This window comes from Haematobia irritans, chromosome 5 (assembly GCF_050003625.1).
Source record: "Haematobia irritans isolate KBUSLIRL chromosome 5, ASM5000362v1, whole genome shotgun sequence".
NCBI lineage: Eukaryota > Metazoa > Arthropoda > Insecta > Diptera > Muscidae > Haematobia > Haematobia irritans.
In genome coordinates this window covers 5,444,606-5,467,830 of record NC_134401.1, presented here as the reverse complement: position 1 = coordinate 5,467,830, position 23,225 = coordinate 5,444,606, and the positions used below count along the sequence as shown (strand labels likewise).

At 35.4% G+C, this 23,225-nt stretch overlaps 1 protein-coding gene across 1 annotated transcript in view; it reads left to right on the top strand.

The window, feature by feature from the left end:
* The window catches only part of Ip6k (Inositol hexakisphosphate kinase), a 118,095-nt gene that overhangs the window by 5,597 nt on the left and 89,273 nt on the right, over positions 1-23,225 (top strand). The gene's annotated exons all lie outside the window — the stretch shown is intronic.

Here is a 23,225-nt window from a genome sequence, read left to right as displayed (position 1 = left end):
CGACGTCAAATTTGATTTTTAATTTTTTTATTTCTCTTCGTATACCCCTATGATGACCATTTCTTATAACCATTATAAAGATCTTAACAAAATATGCAACTTTTGTTTTTGAAGTATTTACTTATATTCATAAACAAAAAAGTTACAGAGATTTTAAAAAGTCAATAGGTCACCCTACACACCACCAAATAGTTTTTGCTGTGTTGTCATGATGTCCGATCGAAACAACGAGTATGTATACAAAGGTACCATTAGAAATTTACAGATAAACAGGTTTTGTGTTCTAAATGCCTTATAAATTAATTTCGTAGATGTGATTAAGTTTCAGGCTAACTTAGACTATTCAGTTCATTGTGATCAACTAAAAATTAATTGGATTTTGCGATCAGAATCAATGGAACCAATTAAAAAATTGAATGTTCCGAAAATTCAATTGATTTCTTTTTTTGATTAATTCTGTGATCGTTACCATCCTGATTGAAGCAATTTCAATTAAAATATTAATTAGAACAATTAATATCGTGAATGAATCAGAATGTGTATATATATTTTTTGAAAGCAAAAAAGGCACATAATTCCATTAAAAATGTGCAATGAGGCATCTCAAGTTTACTTCCATTTTCATTTGAAATACATATGTATGTATAGGAGACATAGAGTTTTAAATTTTTTTTGTGAATGTATATAAAAGTTTGTATACACAGGTTTTTTCATTTATGTGTGTAATTCCCAACTACGCACTTTTTTCTCTGCCGTTGCTCACATTTTGCGTCATTTGTGAATGAAGGTTTCTTAATAACAGCGCCCTTTTGCAGAATTGCCCATAACAAGATAGGCTTTCCTATTGCTTGCTTCTATATATGTGTTGGTTTGGCTTTGTTTTCCGGATACTCAATGTGCTGCAAAAAAAAATCAAACAAAGTATGTGCGACAGACAATGGCGTATAAATTTCGACTTGTTTATAAAATCAAAAAGATTTTTGGAGGGAAATAAAATACGCCTGCCGGGGTTTTTAATGGATAAATAACACCTCAATTTTCGATAAAACTCAAACCAATGGAGTAAAATATAGTCTATATGAATGGAAATTATCATAAATTCTGCCGGGCGTATCAACTAAGAATATCAAAAAAAGGGGTCATTCATAATAAAAAGTTACTGATTTTTTTTTATAGATGGCACAAAAATAAATAATTACATTTATTTACATCGTTCTATTATTTATTTATTTTATTATTTATTTATTTATTTATTTTATTTATTCATTTATTTAACCAACCAACGCCCTATATTATTTTATTTGGTTAATTAAATTTTATTGAGACTGTTTTTGGAAACCTACTTACACAAATTCGAAATAGTTGCATACTTTTAGGCGTACACCTACAAATTTGGTGCTCTTAAGTTGAAGTACATCAAAACAAATGAAATATGGTTTTTGGAGTTACAATTAAAATAAAAATATTCCACTTAAAGAAATATGTTTGTAATAAAAGATAAACTATTATTGTTGTTTTTGATCTCAGCTTTGGGCAGTAGCCGACTATCAAACCTTTTTTCGGAAGGTTCAAGTGTAGTTCACTTTGGGTTGAGTGAATTACCCGAATTTATTCAGATAATTGGTTGATAGTTTTGCTGCAAGTAGAGGATGCTGATGAGGAATGTGGTAATTCCGAAACAGCTGTACATCCAACCATCTTGCAGTCTATAGGGCTTTGTCCAAATAAATTTGACAAGCATACTTTTCCTCTGTTGGTTAAGCTACACTTGTAGTTTAGTCAATGCATGGATTTAAGCTTAGATCAAAACCAACAATAATGATTGAAGAGAAACCAACAATAACAAACAAAACGGATAAAAGATAAATTTAAATTGATGAAAATAAAAAAAGCGAAAGATGTTGGCACCTGAAACTGGTCTTAGGATTCAATAATCATATTCACTTACCGTCTCCTATTGCCATGAAATATCTCCATGATGATACATGTGTCTATAGAAGTGATGTTAGGTGTAGTTCTCTTCAATTAAATTATAACGAAATCATTATCAATATGGGAGTGATGTTAGCCATATCTATCATTTAGAGTCGCATAACCGCAAATGTATGCTTTACTATTTATGTTAACATACGTCTATATTTTATTTTATTTAATTTTTTTATTTAAATTATAACGAAATATTTATCTATACCATTTCCTTCTTCCCGTAAATATTTTTAATTCGATATTTCAAATAATTACTTTTACTGAGAAATTTTCTTCTGCTAATGAGCAAAGTAATGTATTTCCTAGATGTTAGGAACCCAGAGTAGAACTTGAATTGCATACTGCAAGCCCTAATAATTCGCCACTTGTTTTCTTTGAATTATCATTATTCTTGTCCTTATGTTACATGTATCTATGTATGGCTGTTAATCTTCTTATTTCTCAAATTCTTATTCGTATATATGTACTATGTCTATGCTCATGTATTTGATCATTCGTATATCCATATATATTCTAACGGTCATACTTTGCCGCTACTTGCATTTTGACTTTTTACATCAAAGTGGTTTGAACATTTTAAGGAGTAAGATCTGTGTGCGCGCGGTATGAATATTACTTATATTAATTTTAATGTAAAATATTAATAAAAGTTACATTTAGGTTAGTCCCCCCCACTCTGCAACTTTGTGTGTTTTATTCCACTCCATAAAAACCACAACACTAGAACTAGAACATATTGTTACGAATTTGATAATTATAGATATAAGTTTATTTAAATTGGTTTCCGTTAATTTAAAATTTCAAATTGTAACGATAAAATTTTGCTATCACTTGTTGGAATCATCTATTCATTTTTTAGTATTTTCCTGAATTTTTTTATGTTCTTTTGTTTGCTTACCGAAATGTTAGTTCTTACTCTCTCATAGAATAGCAACCCCTTTGCTTTGTTATTCTGCATTCTCATTTCATCTCATTGTCTATTGTCATTATTGTTGTTGTTGTAGTAATGCGAGCATATATCTATGTGAGTGTGTATGTGTTTGGCAGCCACCAGGTAAACAACTTAATGGTCGTAGATCCTTCTAGCATATCTGGCGTTGCCAGAATATTGTAGTGCTACCAGAATGTTCTCGTATTGCCACACCGTGATATATAAAAGCGCTCGCATGCTGCTAACGAGTCAGTCTTAATTAAAGCGTCAAACGAATAACTTCAGTGTGAACGAATTGTAAAGTGTGAAGTCATAGTAAATAAATTGTAGATTGTCGTTATTTAAAAGAACTGTGTTTTAATTGTCGGGTAATTGAAAACGCCTAAATATAAAAACGTAACAACTGGTGTCGGAAGTGAAATAACGAACAAAAATCTACAATGAAGTTTAATGAGCTTCGTGTGGAAGACTTAAAAAAGGAATTGAGCAAACTGGAGCTGCCGACAACAGGCAATAAGGCCCAGCTTCAAAAGCGTCTACTGGAAGAGTTTGAACGGCGTAATATGGACATTGCGACGCACGAATTTGATTATAAGGAAGACATTGATGAGTCAATACTCGTCAATACCAGCAGTGTAGAAACTCCGTCAGTGGCTTCGAGTGTTGTGGATTACACATCAATGCTCAATGTTCTGAGCAAAATGATGGAAGAAAATTCTCTAAAAATGCAAGAGCACTCTAGAAAAATGATGGAAGCTAATTCTAGAAAATTGGAAGAAAAATTCGACGAAAATTCAAAAAAGATGGACGAAAATTCTAGAATTCTAAATGAGAATCTTCAACAAATTGCTGAAGGCATGGAAAAACGTGTGGACCATATCGAAAGCCAAATTGGGGAGCTGGATAAGAAGATTATTTCTGTGGATGAGAAAATTATGGTTCATGATGAGAAGTTTTTACACATTGAAAGAAAAATGTCAGAGCTGGAAATTAAAGGTGGACCAGTGCGCGTCATCGAGGGCTCAAAAACCAAACCTCCTGTTTTCGATGGCTCAACTTCATTTGATGTATTCAAATTCCAATTTGAAATGGTTGCTTCTAGAAATTTATGGAACGACAATGACAAAGCAATTGAACTTCTATTGGCATTAAAGGGCAACGCCGCTGATGTGATACAAAGCATTCCCGCTGCCTCTAGAAATAATTATAATGAAGTAATAGCGGCACTTCAACGTAAGTACGGCGGAGAACATAAGCAAGACATCTTCAGAATGGAATTAAGAGGAAGAGTCCAGAAGTCAAATGAGACTCTACAAGACTTTGCAACAGAGGTTGAGCGGTTGGTGCTTTTGGCATACCCAGGAGAGAGTCACCCACTTGTGGACCGCATCAAAATTGAGACCTTTGTGAATGGCATTCGAGACCCAGACATAAAATGTGCAACATATGCGTCACAAAAAGCTATATTTGTGGAAACTGTAACATTTGCCCTTGCACAAGAGACAGCGAGAGTACTAGCACGTCCTCAAGTTCACAAAGTACGTAAGGTGGAGACTGAGAATGACGAATCAAATTCCGTGATTGATTCAGTGAAAGAGGCCGTTAAGCAGGCAATGCAAGAAATGAAGCAGGAAACAACAAAATCCAGAATGAAGTGCTATAACTGTGATAAGCCTGGACATCTAGCTCGAGAATGCAAAGCACGACGCAAACGGTCAAGGTCCACATCACCATCTCCATTAAACAATAGCCATAAGAAGGTGACGCCACAGTCAAGTGAGTCACCTTTAAACTAAATCGAGCTAGTTCAGCGGGGCAAGAGCTGGCTCCCACAGACGATGGCCCCACCATCTCCATAGCAATAGTTCAACAGAAAAATAACAATTTAACTATTGCGGGTGTTATTAATGGCGACAAGCGTACTTTGACGTTGGATACTGGTGCATCAAAGTCTATCATTAGATCTGATTTAGTAAAAGGAAAAGTTACACCACTGATTGGAGTCAAGCTACGCACGGCTACAGGGGAACCCGCAACCGTATATGGAAAGGTCACCGTAAAATTAACTATTGCTAACAAATCCGTTACTTATGATTTCATTGTGGCCGATATAGTAGACGAAGTTATAATTGGAGCGGATTTCATGATTGCTTTTGGTCTCAATTTGGATATGAAGCGTCGTGTAATGACATGGTGCGATGCCGAAATAACGGTAAACGTGGGATACGACGAGAATACACCTGTCAGACGTTTGACAACGAGCCAGTCAGAGTCTATACCACCGAATGCCGAAGCAATTATATGGGTTTCTATGGATGGAGATTGTGAAGTCGGCCAATTGTGGGTTGTTGAACCAGCAGAAAACAAAAGCAACAACATCTTGATAGCAAATGCCCTGGTAACAACGAACGAAGAGAGACTAATACCAGTTCGTGTCTTGAACTTGTCTGACAATCATGAGCAAATTGTAAAATTTTCTGTTATTGGAAAATGTACACCAGCCGAGGCAATAGTCAATTTGGAAGGCAACTCATCAAAGACACATGTAGCAGTGAGAAAACATCTAGAAGGGTATTTCGAGGCTTGGACACGTCATCTATCGCCGTCAGAGAGAAATAAAGCCAAGCAATTGTTGTGGAAAAACGCCTCTGCTTTTGCTTCTGAAAAGGGAAATCAAGGAAGAACATCTGTAGTGAAACATGAAATTAAAACCGCAGAAGAAAGGCCCATAAAACAGGCACCACGAAGTGTTCCCCTGGCAAAAAGTGACGAAGTTCAAAAGCTCATAAAGGAAATGGCGGAGAGTGGAGTGATCGAGCCATCATCAAGTCCTTGGTGTTCCCCAGTTGTGCTGGTCAAAAAGAAAGATGGAAGTACCCGATTCTGCGTGGACTATAGAAAACTGAATGATGTCACCAAAAAGGACAGTTATCCGCTTCCACGCATTGATGACACGTTGGACACACTAGCAGGAACAACATGGTTTTCTACGCTTGATTTGCAGAGTGGATATTGGCAAGTAGAGATCGCCGAGAAAGACAAGGAAAAGACGGCTTTTGGCGTTAATGGCGGTCTCTGGCAATTCAATGTAATGCCATTCGGGCTCTGCAACGCTCCGGCTACCTTCGAAAGATTGATGGAGCGGGTACTGAAGGGGTTGCACTGGAAGTCGTGCTTGATATACTTGGACGACATCATAGTGATGGGCAAAACGTTTGACGAGCACCTTAAGAACTTGAAAGACGTTATCCAGCAATTGTCAGCCGCTGGTCTACGCCTTAACGCAAAGAAATGCTCCCTTTTCCAGCGGGAAGTTAAATACCTGGGTCATCATGTGACTGCAGAGGGCATATCCACCGATGGAGACAAAATCCAAGCTGTCAGAGATTGGCCACGACCACGAAATCTCCACGAATTAAGAAGTTTCCTTGGGTTATGTACATATTACCGACGATTCGTCCCAAACTTCGCCAGCATCGCCGCTAGTCTCCATAAATTGACGCAAAAAGGTCAGAAGTTCCAGTGGAGCGACGAACAGGAGGATTCATTCCAACATTTAAAAGAACTTTTATGTTCAGCTCCTGTTCTAGCGTATCCTATTCCGGGCGAAAAATTTGTTTTGGATACAGATGCTAGCGCGCATGGTATTGGAGGTGTGCTATCCCAACAGATAGACGGCAAGGAGAAGGTCATCGGATATTTCAGCCGAACGTTGTCCAAGCCCGAAAAGAACTACTGTGTAACGCGACGAGAGCTGCTAGCCGTCATAGAGAGTGTAAAACATTATCATAAATATTTGTATGGACAACACTTCTTGCTCAGGACTGATCACTCAGCTCTACGATGGTTGCTCCAATTCAAGAATCCGGAAGCTCAACTGGCACGTTGGATCGAGAGGCTCCAAAGCTATGATTTCAGTGTCGAGCATAGAAAAGGTGGAAAACACGGTAACGCTGACGCTTTGTCACGTCGACCTTGCAGTATAGAATGCAAGCACTGCTCGAAGGCTGAACACAAGGAGGAGATTGTTGATATTCGGCTGTTACACGTCGAATCTGGAGTGGACTGGCCAACAGAACAGCGTAAAGATCCCATTTTGAATAAAATTATTTCGGCAAAGGAAGAGAACAAGAAGCCCAGTAAGAAAGACATCGCAGCCGAAAGTCCACTTATGAAATCATACTGGGCTCAATGGGATAGTTTAGTTCTAGTCAATGGATCCCTGCAACGTAAATGGGAAAGCGAAGATGGCAAGAGCAGCCGAAATTTGATCATCGTTCCAGATTCCAAAATAAGAGATGTTTTGGCGGAGTTCCATAATGGTCCCAGTGGAGGTCATCTGGGAATAACCAAAACCGCCGAGAAAGTGAAGCAACGATTCTACTGGGTTGGATGCCAGAAATCAATTGCTGAATGGGTAGCCAATTGCGAGAAGTGCATGAAGGCGAAAGGTCCAACAAGGAAAAGTCGAGGTCCTATGCAAGAATATAGACCAGGAGCCCCGTTTGAAAGAATAGCAATGGACGTGGCAGGCCCTTTCCCAGTAAGTGATTCTGGAAACCGTTATGTCCTTGTGGTCATGGATTACTTCAGCAAATGGCCGGAGGTGTATGCAATTCCAAACCAAGAGGCAAAAACGATTGTGGATGTGGTCAACAAAAACTGGATATGTCGCTACGGTGTGCCGTCCGAGATTCACTCAGACCAGGGAAGAAATTTTGAATCGGCCATATTCAAAGAGATGTGTGAATCCCTTGGTATCAAGAAAACGAGGACTACGCCATTACATCCACAATCCGATGGCATGGTAGAAAGGTTCAATCGCACCCTGGAGGAACATCTTCGAAAAGTGGTGGACAACGGCCAGAGGGACTGGGACGAGCATATACCAAAGTTTTTGCTGTCCTATAGATCTGCCATTCATGATTCCACCTCTCGAACACCGGCCAATGTTCTATTCGGAACTGAGTTGAAGTTGCCTGGTGATCTGATATTCGGTGCTAAACCTAATGAGCTCGCCATGGAAGAAAACAGAAACGACATCCCAAACACTTTCGGTGAAGTTCACGAATCAGTGCGCAACAAAATAAAAATGGTCAGCAACAGAATGAAGGCGAGATACGATCGTGCTGTAAATACTGAAGGCTTCCAAGAAGCAGAATTGGTTCTGCTATTTAACCCGCAACGAAAGAAAGGATTGTGTCCTAAACTGCAAACACAGTGGGAAGGCCCATACAAAGTCATCAAGAAGATCAATGATGTTGTATACCGGATTCAGGAGGACGACAGCCCTAGATCAAAGATGAAAGTTGTACATCTGGAACGATTGGCTCCTTACGGAACAGGTTCTGTGCCTGTTCGGGACGAACAGGCTTAAGCGGGAGGCAGTGTTACGAATTTGATAATTATAGATATAAGTTTATTTAAATTGGTTTCCGTTAATTTAAAATTTCAAATTGTAACGATAAAATTTTGCTATCACTTGTTGGAATCATCTATTCATTTTCTAGTATTTTCCTGAATTTCTTTTATGTTCTTTTGTTTGCTTACCGAAATGTTAGTTCTTACTCTCTCATAGAATAGCAACCCCTTTGCTTTGTTATTCTGCATTCTCATTTCATCTCATTGTCTATTGTCATTATTGTTGTTGGTGTAGTAATGCGAGCATATATCTATGTGAGTGTGTATGTGTTTGGCAGCCACCAGGTAAACAACTTAATGGTCGTAGATCCTTCTAGCATATCTGGCGTTGCCAGAATATTGTAGTGCTACCAGAATGTTCTCGTATTGCCACACCGTGATATATAAAAGCGCTCGCATGCTGCTAACGAGTCAGTCTTAATTAAAGCGTCAAACGAATAACTTCAGTGTGAACGAATTGTAAAGTGTGAAGTCATAGTAAATAAATTGTAGATTGTCGTTATTTAAAAGAACTGTGTTTTAATTGTCGGGTAATTGAAAACGCCTAAATATAAAAACGTAACAATATCTTAAATACATGTTTTACTAATTAGTTTAGGTTCTTTTCGTCTCGTTTTAGTAACGAGAAAAATAAATTTGTTTATGTTTACTTTAAGCGAATAACAACAAATCTACTATGTTCAAATTATGACGACATATTCCTCCAGAAAGTTCTTTCTTCCCATAGCGATTTTTACTTAGTTTTTGGCATGATTAACTTAACTATCAAATATTGTTTACCAGTCACTATAATTAATTGTAAATGACACAAACTTTTCCATACATAGGATTTCTCATGATTATAATCAAACAACTAGCTATTCATTTGCTTCGTATTTTTTTTTTTAGGTTGAATGAGAGGATTTTTTCTATCGCTTTCTTTAACACGAATGGGATTTCCCAGTAAGTGTATTAGGTCATCAGTGTTTGTTGTTAACTGAAAATTATTACATATTGATATATCTATGTCAAAGGTAATGTGATATTTGAAATAATTTTAGACAAAACGAAATTACTTTTTTTATTGAAAATAAATGTAAACCAAAGAAAAAAATTTCAAAATTTCAAAAGCATTCACATTTTGTAACACAAATTGTTATACAGAAAAAATAAAAAAAATATATATATATTTAACTATTATTTATTAATGTAAATCTAATTACAAAAAACTTTTGATCATAGATTATTCCTTATTCCATATTCCTTTGGTATATTTGCATACTTTCAGGCGGTGTGTTCATTAAAAACCACTATGATAAGGGCATGGAAATATAGTATTGAAACCGGGAGGAATTGTGATGTTTTGTTTACCATAATCGCTTTGTATGCAAAGGACCATAAGTTCTATGCCAATTTCGGACGAACACAAAACTTTTTCACCGATAAAGCTCATGACATTTTTATACCCACCACCATAGAATGGTGACGGGGGCAGGGCTGCCGATTTATCGTCATTTTGACGATTTTTGGCTCAAAAAATAGAAGTTTCCGATTTTTGCCTCGAAAATGACGATATTTACTCCGTTCAAAAATTTGGGAAAATCGAGCGATTTCGAAATCTGAACCGATTTCGATTAAATTTTGCTTACTTTAAGGATGCTTAGTTATCTTGTATTAAATTTGAAGACGATCGGTTAGTAAATAGGCTCAATACGATCCCCTTTGTTGAAATCGGGCGATACATGTGTGTGGGGGCTATATCTTAATTTGATCCGATTTTTTCCAAATTCAAAAGCGTTCGCCCTTGTGCCAAAAAAAAAAAAACACTGAACCAAGTTTCATCAAAATAATTGCGACCGGAATCCTGCGAACAATGCATAGACAGACCGACCGATGAAGGGACGAATATGACTCAGGAGGAGATTCCGAGTCGATCAGTATGTTTTATGGAGTCTATAATCAATATTTCTGGTAGGCACATTTTTTACAGATCAAAGTTATTATACCCTAACCACTATGTGGGATAGGATATAAAATCTAGATGTATTTATGGTTTTTAATGTTTAGAAGCTGAAATTTAGAATATGTAAATAGTTAGTGGATGGTGTTCGCGTACTTTTCGGTTATGACTTACTCAGAATGCGTAATACAAAAATTTACTAAATATAGTAGAATTGTGTGTCTTTTTATGAAATGAATACCTTCGTTTTTAACCAAAACATATGTTTTATTTTAATATTATTTAAATTCCCGATTTTTGACGATTTTTAAAAAGCAAGTGCCGATTATGACGATGTTTTCGGGAAAAAGTGACGATTTTTCTTAAAATTTTATTGGCAGCCCTGGACGAGGGTATAATATGTTTGTCATTTCGTTTGTAATACATCGAAATATCGATTTCCGACTATATAAAGTATATATATTCTTGATCAGGGAGAAATTCTAAGACGATTTAACCATGTCCGTCTTTCTGTCTGTCTGTGTGTTGTAATCACGCTACAGTCTTCAATAATGATGCAATCGTGCTGAAATTTTGCACAAACTCGTCTTTTGTCTGCAGGCAGGTCAAGTTCGAAGATGGGCTATATCGGTCCAGGTTTTGATATAGTCCCCATATAAACCGACCTCCCGATATGGGGTCTTGGGCTTATAGAAACCGTAGTTTTTATCCAATTCGCCTGAAATTAGAAATCTACGGGTATTTTAGGGTGTGTCCAAAATGGTGGGTATCGGTCCATGTTTTGGTATAGCCCCCATATAGACCGATCTCCCGATTTTACTTCTTGGGCTTATAAAAATCGTACTTTTTATCCAATTTGCCTGAAATTGGAAATCTAAAGGCACCTTAGGACTACAAAGAGGTGTGCCCAAAATAGTGAGAATCGGTCAATATTTTGGTATAGCCCCCATATAGACCGATCTCCCGATTTTACTTCTTGGGCTTATAAAAATCGTAGTTTTTATCCAATTAGCCTGAAATTGGAAATCTAAAGGTATCATAGGACTACAAAGAGGTTTGCCCAAAATGGTGAGTATCGGTCCATATTTTGGTATTGCCCCCATATAGACCGATCTCCCGATTTTACTTCTTGGCCTTATAAAAATCGTAGTATTTTTTCCAATTTGCCTCAAATTGAAAATCTAGAGGTATTTTAGGACCATAAAAAGGTGTGCCGAAAATGGTGAATATAGGTCCATGTTTTGATATAGCCCCCATATAGACCGATCTCTAGATTTTACTTCTTGGGCTTACAGAAATCGTAGCTTTTATCCAATTTGCCTGAAATTTGAAATCTAGAGGTATTATAGGACCATAAAGAGGCGCGCCGAAAATGGTGAGTATCGGTCAATGTTTTAGTATAGCCCGATCTCGCGATTTTACTTTTTGGGCTTATAGAAATCGTAGTTTTTATCTGATTTGCCTGAAATTGTAAATATACTGGAATTTTAGAATTAAAAAACATGTATCGGATTTAGTTTTTATCGGTCCATTTTGTAAGGCCTCCATATAGGCCGATTTCACTTCTTGAGGGTATGGAAGGCGCACTGATCATGAAAATTGCTTGAAACTGAATGTAAAATTTCCAGATTTTAAAGGGTGATTCTTTTGAGGTTAGGATTTTCATGCATTAGTATTTGACAGATCACGTGGGATTTCAGACATGGTGTCAAAGAGAAAGATGCTCAGTATGCTTTGACATTTCATCATGAATAGCCGAACGATCTGCCACAACGTCGAATTTTCAGTGAATGGGCCCTAGAAAAGTTGGCAGAAAATCCGCTTTTTTATCGACAAATTTTGTTCAGCGATGAGGCTCATTTCTGGTTGAATGGCTACGTAAATAATTGCCGCATTTGGAGTGAAGAGCAACCAGAAGCCGTTCAAGAACTGCCCATGCATCCCGAAAAATGCACTGTTTGGTGTGGTTTGTACGCTGGTGGAATCATTGGACCGTATTTTTTCAAAGATGCTGTTGGACGCAACGTTACGGTGAATGGCGATCGCTATCGTTCGATGCTAACAAACTTTTTGTTGCCAAAAATGGAAGAACTGAACTTGGTTGACATGTGGTTTCAACAAGATGGCGCTACATGCCACACAGCTCGCGATTCTATGGCCATTTTGAGGGAAAACTTCGGAGAACAATTCATCTCAAGAAATGGACCGGTAAGTTGGCCACCAAGATCATGCGATTTGACGCCTTTAGACTATTTTTTGTGGGGCTACGTCAAGTCTAAAGTCTACAGAAATAAGCCAGCAACTATTCCAGCTTTGGAAGACAACATTTCCGAAGAAATTCGGGCTATTCCGGCCGAAATGCTCGAAAAAGTTGCCCAAAATTGGACTTTCCGAATGGACCACCTAAGACGCAGCCGCGGTCAACATTTAAATGAAATTATCTTCAAAAAGTAAATGTCATGGACCAATCTAACGTTTCAAATAAAGAACCGATGAGATTTTGCAAATTTTATGCGTTTTTTTAAAAAAAAAAAGTTATCAAGCTCTTAACAAATCACCCTTTACTTCTCGTAATCATTTAAATAATGGGGATGAAAATATACATATTTTAGATTTCAAATCAAGGCGTAATTTCATCATTATCTTTCACACTTACAAGAGATGTTAATGATTTGTCTAAAACTCAAACAAAAATGGTTCTTATAAATCCAGAATCTTGTATAGTCTTCATAAATATAAAACCTTTATATTTATCTTCGGGAAGTGTACTGGTTGATCTGCTCTGCTTGGGAGAATATCTCTCATCAAACCAGAAATATGGGAAATTGGCATGCGTCACACCAAATTGACGGTGCTAATTCCATACATAAGTTTGTACTTTTTTATTTGTTTTTCGTTTTTATTTTTTAAATGAGAAACTTAATTTTCTTAATGAAACAATGTTAGGCAACAACAAAAAAATAACATTTTCCCCTTTATGGAAATTTATTTCCTGCACTTAATTTCTTTTTATTGGCATTTTACACATTTTAAACATTTTGTTTATCTTTTGCCTTTTTTATGCCACATGTCTAAACAAAAACTAAACTGGTGTACTACATTACCCAACAAGTGAAACAACCGATTGTTTACAATTATATAAAACTACTATTGTGAAATCGTCTTTTATGTGCTTTCTTCGTATCACATTTTCATGTTAACAAAAAATACGAAAAATAGAGCTTTTTTTCTAATATCTGTTTCCTATGTTAGATGGGCTAATAAGCTAATTATGTTTTACGCCTTAAAATATGCTACAATTTTATAACAGCAAAAATACGGAAATCTATGTGGCTATTGTAATTATAGAATTTTGCAGCTTAGCTTTGACTATTTGTTTATGTTAAATATGCTTATGTTATGTTAAATAATCTCGTAACATTTTTTGCTACATTTTAGTTTTTAAACAATTCTCTTGATTCATATAACAACACTATCAGGCGTGAGATTTATTTAAACAAAATTGTTATATTCCTAAATTCATATCTTACTAGTAGAATCTCTTGTAATATTTTGATGAAATTGAGAAAATGAAAATTTTACTATAACTATTTGTTTGGTAATATGATTTTCCGAAAAATCATTCCAATGTCTTTGACGTCATTTGGTCTTAAAAATCCAATCAATTATATTTCTCCTTTCCCACAACATTTACCTAAACATAAATCATTTAAAATTGATGGGTTTTTTGATTGGTTATATGCCTAGTCAATTAATTACGTCAATTTGTGAAAAATTCATTAACCAATATCTTCTATTATCCATCATATTTTTTAATTTTCGCAAAAATATACCATGTTTCTAGAAGTAAATAAATACAAAAGTTTTCAATTATGATTTATGGCATAGAAAGTTTAATAAAAAAAATGTATAGAAACCTTTTCAGATACATAGAATTACGAAAAAACCTAATAGCACTTCACACAATCTTTGACTGATATACTTAGAACAATTTTCTTGTAGCTCTGTTAGACATTAACTGTCACTTAAAAAAAATTAAGTTGAAGATATTTTCTTTGCTGGAAAAGAAAGGTCAGAAAATTTTTTTACCAACCCTGACCATTGTTGCCACGATAAGCCCGGAATTGTCTTCTCGCATGTTATTATCAAAAACTATTTTAATTATCACCACGTACACATTGTTAACTCAACCTTAAAATTTACATTCGATTAAGAGGCGTAATATGCTAGACAATCAATAAAGGCTAGAACCTCTAATCTTTGTGAATCTCTAATTGATAACTTTGGAACTTTAGAATTTGAGAAAAAAGGTGATCATTTTTTTGATCATATGTTGTGTACTAGTAGACTGACTGGAAAATGTTTTATAAACAAGTGATAAGAACATTTGTACAATTATACATTTTTCTATAAATTCTGTTATTTAATATATATTAAATATGAACTTATCATTTAATAAACCCGTAAAAGTGTTTGCCAGATTAGGTTAGGTCTAGATGAGGAAGTTATTGTAATCAGCACGTGCCAGTGATATATAAACAAAGAATAAAACGCGAATCTAATAACCATAGATGTGTTAAGTACAGGGACACATTACAAAAAATTAACTGATAGCCACCTACAGAAAAAAATGATAAAAATGTTTGTATTCATTCTACTCAAAAGAATCAGTTTCATTACAACAAAGATAGTTTATGGCTTAGATTTCTCTTTAATCATGAATAAAAATCTACAAAACTGCCGATTTGAGAGGTAATATTTGCAGACTCTCTTTTACATTTTTGATAAAAATTAAAGAAGGGCTTTATTTAAAGGGTGATACGGTCAAAATTTGGTCAAGGGAAAACGCGTGTAAATCGGTGAAATCGTTTATTTAAAAAATCAAATTACATTTCATTTTCAAGTTCAATTAGTATAAAATTCAGGAAAAATATTCAGTTAGGCTTTCGCTTTTCCAAATCCGAATTGCCGGGCCTCACGCTTGACTCCTGTCATCAGATTTTGTACAGCCAACTTGTCCACCTTCTTCGCCGCAGAATGCCAGTTTGCCTTGAACTGCTGCTCGTCCTTAACAGTTTTTTTGGTCTTCTTTAGGTTGCGCTTGACAATAGCCCAGTATTTCTCAATTGGGCGGAGCTCAGACGTGTTGGGAGGGTTCTTGTCCTTGGGAACCACCTGCACGTTGTTGGCGGCGTACCACTCCATGGCCTTTCTACCGTAATGGCAATATGCCAAATCCGGCCAAAACAGTACGGAACAACCGTGTTTCTTCAGGAAAGGCAGCAGACGTTTATTCAAACACTCTTTCACGTAAATTTCTTGGTTGACAGCCCCGGAAGCTATGAAAATGCTGCTTTTCAAGCCACAGGTACAGATGGCTTGCCAAACCAGATATTTCTTTGCGAACTTTGACAGTTTTATGTGCTTGAAAATATCTGCTACCTTTCCCCTTCCTTTTCCCGTATAAATCTCCTGTCCCGGAAGCTGCTTGTAGTCGGCTTTGACGTAGGTTTCGTCGTCCATTACCACGCAGTCAAACTTCGTCAGCATCGTCGTGTAGAGCCTCCGGGATCGCGCTTTGGCAGTCGTATTTTGTTTATCATCGCGATTTGGAGTCACTACCTTCTTGTAAGTCGATAGTCCGGCTCGTTTTTTGGCTCGATGCACGGTTGTAGACGATACACCCAGCTTATTTGCGGCATCTCGGAGAGAGAGGTTAGGGTTTCGCTTGAAACTACCGGCAACTCTCTTTGTCGTCTCAGCGGCTTCCGGTTTTCGATTTCCCCCCGATCCAGACTTCCTGGCTGTCGACAAACGTTCCCCAAACACTTTAATTACATTTGTAACGGTTGATTTGGCAACTTTTAGCGATTTTGCCAGCTTTGCGTGCGAGTAGCTCGGATTTTCGCGATGCGCGAGCAAAATTTTGATACGCTGCTCTTCTTGCTTGGACGGCATTTTGACAACTGAAGAGTGAATTCCACAATCAAAATAGGAGCAACATTCTACACACACACACCTTCAAAATGAGGCGTGTTCAGGTTTTTTAAAAGCAAAATTGAAAGAAATACGTCAAGTTTATATTGACCAAATTTTGACCGATCACCCTTTAAAGCATAGACAGATCGTCACAAACCACACCGAAAAAAAAGTAAACTGTTTTATAGGAAGAATAAACTATCTCGTACGAAAATTGAACTAAATTTTACTCCACATTTTGAGATTTCCACAAAGCGTTGTTAAAACCAGGAAAATTTATTGCTCCGTTGTACTTTTTAACTACGATTCTCGAAATTACACCCTCTCATAGAAGAAGAAATTAATTAAAATTAAAGAAGAAAATCATTGGCGCCAAATCATGACCATTTTAACCATACAGTAGTTTATACTTACTATTTTTGGGAATCGTACGAACATTTTCATTTGCTTTAGTTCGTATTGAACTTATGTGTACGGTCATTGAACTTTATACTCACGTTTAGTTCTTAAAATGTTTGAGACATTCTTAAAAAAAAACGAAAATTTCATTGGGCTGTGGAAAATTTCGCAAAAAATAATAAAATTCAACTACTAACAAATAAATTTTTTGCAATAAAAATAAGTTTAATTTAGCGTTAGTTTAACCACGGAAATTTTTTTCTGTGCAGTCTATGATAAACTCTTAAGCCCCTGTTTAATTTTGAGTATCCGAATAGATTATTCTGATGATTGAATCATGCAATATTTCAGTAAATGTAAAGATCCAATAAGATTTTAATCCGGCTCGAAGGACCAATGAATGCGTGGCATATAAAAGTAGAGAAGAAATAAAAAGGCACTGGTTTAGAATTTGAACCAAAATATGAGGCTTTATTTAAATAAAAAAAAATATTGCTCGTGAAACAATATTTACCTTCGTAGAAGAAAAGCCAAAGCGAGAGAGAGCCAAAGTAAGAATGTCAAAAAGCTTGGATGCCGAAAGGCGGGGGTTGATGACATTTTGCGTTAGAAAATGTCTTTATTTTCGTACCGAAAGGCAGAGAAGGTGTGGACAAATCCTAACGACGGGATTACACTTAAAAATGATTATATGATTGAACAAAACTAATAAAACGGCATTTGAACTTAAACAACTGGTATCAGTCCTGTTATAGGTTGGTGGGGGTATTAGCCTCTTTAGTCATTTCCAATTTGGGGAATTCATATACCCACCTCATTTTGCCAGAATTTTGCATGACCCCAAAAGCAATTATATTTGGTTTGATCTTTATTTCGTTGTTATTGCTAATTAATTTTTCCTATTTGCTTTTTATTGTTTATCATTCGAAAATAATTGCATTCGCCTGGTGGTTCTTAGCCTTTTGAACCATGCAATATTTCCATTAATTAGATTCTAAGTGCATTTGCTATTGAGAGGCAGCAATTCCAATAAAAAAGATGGTCTCCCATTGTCTTGCGTATTGTTTGCTAAATGGATTAATTCGTATTAAATGTTTTTCAGACTTTCGCCGTTTGTTTGGGTTTTTATTTTTGCTAAAAAATACATATGTACATATATTGGTTTTCATAGGAAAAACGTGCTACGCTTCGTGTTTAAAATAAGCTTTTATGGTTTGTTTGCTTTTATGTGAAAAAGTGCGTCCGTTCACTTGCGAAACGGTAAACAAATATTTTGAAACCAAACAATTGCCCAGGAAAACAGAAGCTCTTTATAAATTATTCGATTGAAATAACAAATCGTAAACAATTTGTGGTCAATGTAAACAAAAGTTATTTGTTGAGTTATAAGAATCTACAAAGACCAGAAATGGAGTCTATTCGAATCATTGGAGCGGAAGCTGAAATAAATATAATTAGCAAAACACATTTGTTGTTTATCGAAAGACGTATAGAATAATTTGCTAGAAAAGAATTAAGTACAAGATAATATCACAATGGACTTAATAGTCTAAGTGAGCCTGAAACTTAATCGGGCTGCCACTTTTTTTTAAGTACAAGATAAAATTATCTTTACGCCATGTAAATAGATAGTTGAGCTATTGGATATAAATTTGCCATAAACTGTATGGGAGGCATAACGAAGAAAAATTGGCGTTTAATTAATTTAACTTTAATTAAAGCTTTACCATAAAATTGTATGTGTGCTTAATTCTGAACACTATTTTTGTGTCTCCGCCTGAAAGATAGTCTAAAAAGGGAATTTGAGAATTGAGATGAGAATTGAGGGTCATCATGGGTTCAGATTTAACATATTAACCCCACATCTTAAATTTATATTCATGAAATTCAAATGGTTTATCAGAATACCTAGTCCAGTGGTACCCGATTTTATATTTACCTAGATTAGGTTAAGTATAGTGGCATACCTTTATTTCGGGCTCGCTTAGATTATTCACTAATTATATTTGGTATGAGATAAACATGCCTTCTATTGGAATGACTTCTAAAGGACTGATGTGAGTGAAGTAGTTATTACTGCCTGAGTTTCGAAGCAATGAAGACCGTGTTAGTTTATCTTTAGGAAATTGTCATAAGGCCTTGGTTTTGAAATTGAAAAGGCCTTGCCTCCCGATATCACCCTATATTCTAAATATGAAAGGACGATGGAATGTGTTTAGAAGGCCTCCAGCATGGCTAAGAAGGCCTGAAATAAGGCATTACAAATCATGAATTTTCTCGTTGGGTATGGTCACGAGGTCCTTACATATCGAAGGGAATGTATTCTCAATTATCTATTGGTACACTCAAAGAAAAAACCTTTGGAAAACGTGTATCGAAAACCTTGTTCTTTTTTTTAGTTTTTTTTTTTTTTTTAATTTCTTCAAAAATTTCAAACCTTTTTCAAAAAAAAAATGATACAATTTTTTTGTATAAATTTTTATTTTTGCAATAAAAAATATTTTTTTTTTCAAAATTACTGTCCTGTCAATTTTTTGTTCAAATATAAACTTTTGAATATTTAATTTGATTATAAACCATCTGGTGTATCAAAAATGTTCAAATTGTGGATAAAATAGGAAAATTGTAAAAAGGAATTTGGAATTCCCCCTATTTTCTTCGTTTATTCTTCATTGTGGGAAATGTTAATCCGCATTTGACACCGATGGGTCATCTATTATTTACCCAGCAAAAAAAGCGTCGGCTAAAAATTAATGAAATAGTTCTTTTTGGATCCGGAAGTGGTGCAAAATTGACGCAGAAACGATGAATTTAACATGGGCTTGTCATAGGACGTAAGTCCTCCATTTCAACAGCCGTTGCACTGAATTTGCATCACTTCTTTAGGTGTGATCCGAATTCAATGTTTTGGATGTAAATTAACAAATTCTGTGATATTGTGCCAAATAAATAGTTTTTATAATTTTTAATGGATTCTAACGCTTATCGGAAACGTTTGACATAAAATATTTTCAAAAATTCACAATTTTTTCAGATTGGATTTAGCAAATTTTTCGACAAAATTTAAATGATTTGTACTATGTTATGAATTCTTACTCATTTTTTAACCTATTTGAAACAAAAAAAGTTTAAATTACCTATTAAAAGTATGCAAAAACCAAGTTATAAAAAATTAAATTAAAAGAAATTCCTGGGTAGTTAAAATAAAGAACATCATTGGGGGTGCATCTTCTGGAAGTGCTTTTAAAGTTGTGCCTTTGGAAGAACTTCCAAATTTTTTTGCTGGGTAGTTGTCTATGATGACGACGAGGAATAATCGAAGGAAGTTCAACAATGGTTTCCAAAATATCACAAGTATGTGACTCCATCTAAATTTAATGCATTAGACATTAGATTTATTGATGTTTTATGAACCTTCATTATTTCTCTTATCTGTGATAATACATTGCTGGTTGCAAATGAGATACGTAGGAAAAATAAACTTTGTGCCTTTATGCTTTCGATAACTAAGGTAACTGGAAAATGTTGACTTAATCCAGCCGTTAACCCAGCAAAAAATGGAGTACTATTTCAACAGGTTTGTAAGGGAGAGAGGCAGTACCAACTGCTTACAAAACAACCGATGGGCGATGTCCCGATTTAGAGCAGCTTCTACATAGCGCTGATATAATTGCTCATTTTAATAGAAATATTGCTCAGACGTGATATAAAATCTTGAGTATAGCATTGTTGGCGTGAAGGAAAAAAACACTACCTTTTATGCATCTATACCGCATGAATTGGTTGCAATAACGCAAACGAATAATCATAAACTAGTTTGATTACTCGTTTACGTTATTGCCACCGATTTATGCAGTGTGGATGCACTGCCTACTTTATTGTATACCAAAAAGCGCAACTAAACTCTTACTGTTGAAGTATTTTTTGCTGGGAAGGTTGGTTGGTTGGATCAACAGAATTGGGAATCCCTGTCTGTATAGGTTATTTTTAGTTAATTTATTATCAGAATGTGCTACTTGACTTTTTATAAGTTGATATATGGAAATTCTAATGATTTAGTTCCAGGTATAGCAAAAACTCAGTTGTTCGCAACATCATCACCATCCTCCACAAATAGGTGCTTATTTTTCGCCCTTTTGGGTTTTCTTTCATTCGCCAAAAATAGCAATGATGTCATGCTAATGTTTCCAAATGTTCCATCATCATTATCAGTAGATGGTGTATGAACAAAAAAAAAAACGTCAGTTTGTTTTTATTTCCTTTGATAAACCAACCATTTTTCCCACAATAAACAAACTCACAAACATCCATTTTGGCAGACAGTTTAGCACAAAGACTTCACCGCTCTTATTGATAATAATTTGTTGTTGTCTTAGTAAATATGGACTTGACTGGACTGCTCTAGATTAAAGTGGAACCCGCAATCACATTATTGACAATACGGCTACAGTCATTTAAGGTTTGCGAATTGTTTGCATTCTATTTATTGTCCATCCGTCCGTCCATCCATCTCTTTGACCATATAAATTCTATATCTTCTCCTGGGCATTGTTACTGATAATGTATGTATTTCAATTTGCATTCACCAATATGAAAAGGTTTAGGCATTTGCTGTGACGTGCGTGTGTGACTTTTCGGTAGTTTTTTTTTTATTTTCTCAAGACCATCAATTAAACGAAATTTCGCGATTTTTTTGTTTAAACAAATTTCGACGTGAGATAATTTCAATTGGTTGTGAAAAATTCAATTGAATTATTTAAAGTGGTATTTGTTTTTTTGTTGGCGCTAGACAATTTCAAATGTTATTGCACTTTTGATTGTGGTATTTTAGCGTTTATATTCAAATATTGATGATTATTTCATGGGAAGAGATAGGCGGCCATATTAAGGTCAATGATTTTCAATAGACTTCAATGACCCAGTTTATTTACTACGAGAAATATTCCAAATATTCTATGACAATGGTAAAATATTCTTCATAAGAGAGAGAGAGAGAGAGTGAGATGTTCACACTCGTCATTTCGCTTTTTCGAGATTTGCAAATCGCTTTTCCTATATACGAAATGATAATAATAATTATAAGCGAGTCAATGTGGTACAATGGTTATGCTAACCCGCCTTGCATACATAGGGTCATGGATTCAATCCCAGTTTCGACCGAACACCAAAAAGTTTTTTACCGTTCTCTGTAATGCTGTTGACATTTCTGAGTGTTTCGAAGCATCTTTAAGTGATTTCACTGTCCGGACTCGTCCATAAAAAGAAGACCACGATATTTTTCGTGAGTCACGGTATTTTTCGTGAGTCACGATTTTTCGTGCGTGAGTGTGCATGAGTACAAGTTTTCTTTTCGTGAGTGTGCGTGAGCGTGAGTCCTACCAAAAAATATCGTGCGTGATTGTGCGTGAGTATGATTTTTCAGTCGTGAGTGTGCGTGAGCGTGAGTAAACTATTACTCACGTGTATACCTCTACTTCATAGTAGATGTGTGCACGTGAGTAATATTTTCCTCACGCTCACGCACACTCACGACGGAGAAATCTTATTCACGCACACTCGCGCACGATATTTTTTGGTAGGACTCACGCTCACGGAAAGAAAATTTGTACTCACGCACACTCACGCACGAACATCTTTTAAATGTCGTGACTCACGAAAAATGTTGTGACTCACGAATAATTTCATGAGTAATTTACCTTAGAACCTGACTGTAAATATGAGTATGATTAAAATCGAGAGCGTTATAAAACTTTTAACACTTAGGATGTCACTAAAATTATATATGAATTGAACTCGTAAGCATTTTATGAAAATTTTCGTGACTCACGACAATTTCGTGTCACGTGCACACCTCTACTTCATACACGCTCACAAAAAATCGCTTCAGTAACATATACTCCCAAACATATTTTGCCTCAAGCATATATATTTTTGGGTATTGCCCAAACATTTATATGTTTGATCTCTTCCAATATATAATATGTTTGAAAGCATATTGGTCTAAACAATATATGTTTGGGTAGTCTAAGTTCCAAACATTTTGTATTTTTGCATCCAAATTCAATAATGTTGTCTTCCAAAAAACAATATGTTATTATGTGAACATATAATATGTTTGGAAGCATTTTGCACCCAAAAATATTATATGCTTAAAAAAAATTCTCCCAAACAATATTGTGCTCAAAATTTTATTTATTTATTTATATATTTACAATCATAATGAATTATGAAAATAAACAGGTAATATAGGTGCTAACAACATAGGTTTTCGACCTGAATGCTCAAAATTTTGTTTCTGCCCAATTGTATATTCCCCCACATCTTTCTCACTTCCACGAGGTTTTTTAGTTCTTAGCACCTTTTTCTGTAATACAAACATTGTAGAAGAAATTATTCAATTGTATGATTTTTTTTATTTTAACACAGTTTGTAAGGATCAAAGAAGTAGCTGATCAATTGCCCAAGGAAAAATAAAATGTTAATTTTGTAATAACAAGCAACAACCACCAAATTAATTCAATATCGCTCCCTGTTAAATAGCGATCCAAGCTACTAAACACATATATGTTT